The sequence below is a fragment of the Centroberyx gerrardi genome, chromosome 10 (genome assembly GCF_048128805.1).
Source record: "Centroberyx gerrardi isolate f3 chromosome 10, fCenGer3.hap1.cur.20231027, whole genome shotgun sequence".
Taxonomy (NCBI): Eukaryota; Metazoa; Chordata; class Actinopteri; order Beryciformes; family Berycidae; genus Centroberyx; species Centroberyx gerrardi.
The window spans coordinates 13,029,179-13,035,178 of NC_136006.1; positions in this window are offsets into that span (position 1 = coordinate 13,029,179).

Consider the following 6,000-nt stretch of genomic DNA (forward strand, 5'->3'; position numbering starts at 1 on the left):
GGGGTGTAATAAGATAATGATTTTGCATTGGCAATTCAAAGTGTGATTACTTATTGTATGAGATTATACTAGACTGACTACATTCCATTGATGTAGATTTGTGAATGTTGTTAGACCATTTGTGGTTAGTTATAGATGATTATGGGTATCAGTGATATCACAATTCATTTTTCAGGCCCACAATGCATACTGTAATGTGTTGTGTCAAGATATACTGTTACATAATAATGATAACATGATACTGTATTGATCCTGTTTATTGATTCTCTTCTTGCTTGTGCCCTTCCACGAGAAGGTGAGGTGCAGGGTCAGCTACCCCAGAGTGCATAAGTAAAGTGATCCAAAGTGCTGGCAGTGTTGAAATGTACAGTAGTATCTCGACTGCACATATCCCGATTAACTGGGAGAGGCGTTGGAATATGCCATCATAGTAGTCCAATGTGTTTTGACGGCTGGGTTGGGATCTAGGATGTTTGCAGAAATTATAAATAATCATCTGTATCAAAGGTTTTGCTATTTTATGTTGTCAAAGCCATTCTAATGTAAAGAAAACTGAGTAAAATACCATTGGTAAGTTTTGATTCACCTCGACAATAGCCAGCAATATAAGTTTTGGGTTGTGAGAAAAAATGTTTTCAAATTAAAGTGACCTGAGAAACACTTTGAAAGCCACTGTCATAGTTGGTAAAAAAGGGCTAGCCTACTTGTCTGTTCTTTCACTATTTCCACTTTGGATAAGCTCACACCGTAGACTAATAGTTTTGACCAGACCTAACACCACTTGTCAATGCCATACACAACTGAAGGACTCTGAAGTATGAATTTGCCCGGGGCAGCAGCGTTGGTCCTTCTTCTTGTAGCATTTGTGCCATCAGCTAATGGGAGTGATCAAAGTCAGTTGTGCTTCACATCTTTTGTCTGAAGATAGCTGGAGGCAAATTCCTTCACTCACCAAATCACCCTCAACCATGACATAACAGCAGATTAGACAAGGATATGACAGGATTAGTAAGAGCAATACAGCATTAAAGTAAATTTAGGTCCGAAGGCAAGGATTCATACCCATACAGTTGCAGTGTATTGTACTGTATGTGATCTAAGGATCATAGACTCATCCAGTTAACCACACACACACACAGAAACACACATGCAAACACACTATATTCACACAAACGTACACAATACACACACGCACATAATATGTACACACACAGTCACACATTCATTTAGACAAAAAGAGGCACGAAATCCCATTGGTTCAATTTCCGCGCGAGACATAAATGACCTACTAAGCCTATACACTCACTTAAAAGTAAATGGCTTTGAATGGAGGCATCGGCTAAGTGGCATATATGGCAATATTTTATACTGCATCATCATTATTTTATGAGACAGGTAATATGCTACATGTTTTATGTAGTCTACAGGCTGCTCTCCCTGTCTCCATCATTCCATCTCTCTTTCAAATGCACTTACACATCCATGCAAATGCGTACACACACACTTCCTCAATCTATTCCCAGTCTCCACATTAATCTGACAGTCTTTCCACAAGCCATATGTTGCTCCAAGCTCTGTCTCTCTGGACCTGTCCTGATCCATTATTCCTGTCTGCATCTATTAGTTCTGTCTGTCAATTGAAGCCCCAAACTGGGAGTTTGTTCTTTTAAGAACAATGATGGGTAAATCTTGAAGGCGAGGGTTTACAGTTGTAGAAGCCCCACATGCATTGATTTTGCATTTCTTCTGCAATAATACTGGAGACAATCCTTTCTTGAACACTGTATAGTAAAACAAGTATATTGAAAACAACTGATGTCTCTCAACAGTTACCAAACCATTATCTGTAACTTTTGATGGCTAAATAGAGATCAAAGCTTGATTTTTCCAATGTGCAGCAGCCCTTTCCATGGCTACATCTGTGGCTTTCATAGGAATTGTTTTTTGAGACTTTACTCAACCAATTGTAATTCAAAAGTAAGGTGTATTTTATTTTGATTCTACATATACAATATCTCCAATATGAATGTTATTGTTCTAAATTTGTATTCTAATGTTTACACCAACAACATATGATCTTCTTCCAGCTACAAAATACACTTCAAACCTACAGTTTTCTGCCTAAACAATCAGCCCCTTCAATTTTCTGTAAATTAACGTTAACGTTTTTTGTGGCAGGGCTACTGTCTTTATAGGTTACAGGATCAAGGATTGGATCTTAAGTTCGGTCGCTCTGGATCCATTACCTTAGTCTGGTTTTCTCTTTCAGGTCACTGCACCTGCCATGTCAGAGTACAGGTGGCATACTGCTCACACACACACACACACACACACACACACGCACGCACCCATACACGCACACAGACCTGCCTGACTGCACAGGGGAGTTAAGCCCTTGCTACTCCGTATCGAGTTGGCTGCTGACCCAACTAATACACCGTGGAATACACACACACACACACACACACACACACACACACACACACACACAAAACAAAAAGATTGTTCCATGGTGATTTTTAGCAATACAACACCTTAGGGGAACTCTGCACAGTAAAACTCAGAAATGGATTTCTCTAGCATGACAATTGTGCGCTTTGGTCGAAAGACTACAGAGGTGCGACAATGTGTGATTCAAGTAGAAATCACAGTTCCATATCTTCCAATTTTAGATTAGCTTTTGAAGTCCTAAAATCAATTTACTAAGCTTTTATTTGGTATCATTAAAAAAGTAAAACTTTTATAATCTATCCTTTGAGCCCAGTTGCGTTTGTCAGATAAACGGTCAGTGGAGCTGATAAACATTCTCCCATTCCCTCTCTCAGTTTTTACCTAATCTTACCCAGATGACAATGTCTTGCAGGCTGCTGTGACCGCTAGGAATGTCACAGACAAAATAAATCCAACCAGGAGATGAATCTCATACAACAAGATATCAGTCAAGGTGCAATATACTGTAATAAGGTACCAATTGTTTTTCGGTGGATTTAAAGTCATTTTCACTTGTTTTGATGCAGTATTCACCTATTTACAGCAGTCAAATGATGGAACAGTAATGAAAACAGCAGTATCTCAAATCAAAACTGGAATGCATTGACCATCATATTAATATAACTTTGTAACCCCTGTATTGAAATACATAAAACAAAATACTTTCTCCAATAAGGATTTTAATTTCTTTTTTTCGATTGATCAGTAAAGTATATCAAAAAATATATTTAAAAGCAATCAAATGGCAGAATTAAAATGAACAGTGAAAATGAGCTGCAAAATGTACAGGTATCAGTATCAAACTGTCCACAGTGTCACAATGGAGTAAAATTATTGCTCAAAATTATTGGATCTCAGCAAGGCATCTAAATTTCAGCTTCTGTGTTTTAGACAGTCCTTTTAAACCTGGTCAGTACCTTTCATTGTGAAGTCCATTCAACCTGCAGCCTGTGCCCCCCTACCTGTGCCTCTGTGCCCCCCACTAGCACTCTGTCACTACTAATATGGGATTAGAAGCATTTAGACACATTAAGATGAACTGTAAGGCTAGTATTAATAATTATAAGCCTTGTTATGGTGTTAACCATCCATTGAGATTTCCCTTCTGGGAGATGCCAGGAAGGGATGACTCAGAGCTAAATGGAAAGTCATTAGCATTAATAGACAGCATTTGGCCAATGCAGTGTTGGCTGCTCTATGCCCATGTACCTTCATAACAATAATAATAAGGATAATGTGATACTTTATTGATCCCTGTAGGCAAATTATCTTTTTGCTTGCCTGCCTCCACAGGGAGGTTAGGGTTGCTCAAAGACACTTCAGCAGGGAGGATGCTCACCGACAGGAGGGCTTGAACCCCAGTTGTCCGGTTGAAGAGCGGTCTCCCTACTCACTACACCAGCCTGCTGCCAGGCGGACTTCAATGCCAACTGATCTTTACTATGATGGTGCCGACAATGTCATTTGGTCAAACTCTCTCTCTAAATGGCTATGGTTAGCATCATATAAAACACAGCACAGAAAATGTCTAAGTGTATTTATATTCTGTTTTGCATTTTATTATGAGCTCATGTCAAGGGCAACTTCTTTGTGAATGTAAAAGACAATCTGAATTTGAAACAAAAAAATGGCTCATTTTATAGGTACAGTGGGCCACAAATGCTCATAAGTGATTGGAGGGTTTCAATTCATTATTGACTCTCTTGGCAAAGCAGAGTCCACTGGTCAGAGTTTATAGGCTGCAGTGGAAGGTCAGAGAGTAACTCAGACACCTTGAGTCAGGGTGAAGATCGGACTGAAAATAAGAATGCCGTCCCACCTGTTAACACACTGCCAATACGAATAAAGAAAATGTGAAAATGTGTTCAAATGTTTAGATTTGAAGAGGCCGCCCTTTATATGTACTGTTTCATTGGTTAACCATTTATCCCAAATTCGACTGAGACTTTCCGATGAATGAAGGTGTTTCGGCTTTTCAGGTCTCTGCATGGGCTTTACATAAAAAAGAACAACATTCCCATGGACAGACAAACAGACACAGACACTAGAACAATAAGCTAGAAGAAGCCCTTCCCACAGTAACATGTCAGCCTCTTGAGTCTCATGCACTATCCCAATGCTTATTTCCATGACAGCAGTATCAAATATTCTCTGGCCATCCGCAGTGTGTGTACCTATGACCATTGAAGATGAATGCTGATTTCAATGTGAAAAACTGTTCTGTCAATTCAAATTCTGCGGTGGCCCTAGACTACTTTTGCTGACTGCTACACCCACAGAGAAATGAAGTGATTAGAAAACAGCTCCAACCAATAAGCTCTGATCAAGGAGGGGGAAAAAACAACATGTTATGCAACTATGTCACGTCCTGTCTGTTGCCATAACAACCAGGCGCAAGGGCCCAGCAAATGGGAAGGGGGCTCGTCTCCATGGGAATGTGCATGTTAGAGCCAATCCTTGTTGGTTTCTTTGAGCCTCCTGGCAGCCAACGACCCTGACCTCTCACCTTATTAAACTAGTGCCTCTTTATAATCCACCAACCTATTAGGGAACCCACTGAAGCATTTATTAGGGATTTGATTACGATGAGACAAAAAACATCTTGGGAAACCCCAAAATACTCCATTAGAAAGGAATGTGTTGTGGCCAAAAAACTGAAATATAATATATCAGTGAAAAATCCCATTCCTGATTTATAGACACTTTATTTCTAAGTGTAATGGTTTTGACTGGTGTGGTTTTGGAAAACTCAGTTATGTGATGAAAAAAGAAAGAGGCAATGCAACTGGAATGGAGCTTGACTTGGGCTAAATGTCAGCTAGGTGGGTGTAATTTATTAACATTTTCAGATGTAACCTGTTGTCCATAACCTTGGAGATGTGGGCTTTGAAGGATCTACAGCTTTTTTCAAAATACCAAGTCTATTTAGCTTTGTCCAAAATTATACAGTGGGTTTCAAGTTAAAACAAGAAAACCTCCAAGATGGGAGCTATGAGGTTTCCTTTCAATAACAACCATACGTAAAATGGAAATCAGCTGTTTTCACAACCTTGGTACTGTCTACAGTAACTAATTTGCAGTTGAAACGTTTCAGAGAGCATGCCATAAACAATGCTCTTAGTATAATTTGTTTTTGACAGATGTGGCCCATTGTCGGCAAACAAAATCACAAATAGCTACTTCACAAAAGTGCACTGATAGAATCAGTTCAGTTCAGTTCAGTTTTATTCACAAACCAGTTAAAATACAAGTACAATCATATGAGACATAATGGAGATATGTGAAATGAGACACCCTGATTAGCTATCTGAAGATTGAGAATAGGGGCCCAGACACTAAGCAGATAGTATTTAAAATGTATGTTTACTAACACTAATAATCCACTTCTCCAACTCCTCTTTCTCAGAATTTTCACAACATGAACCAATGCTAAGCGTGCGATGCAAAGACAGCAGCTTCCTCTTAGTGCGAGTCTCCCTTCAGTCTCAAACATATGAGGCTTTTGCCTGT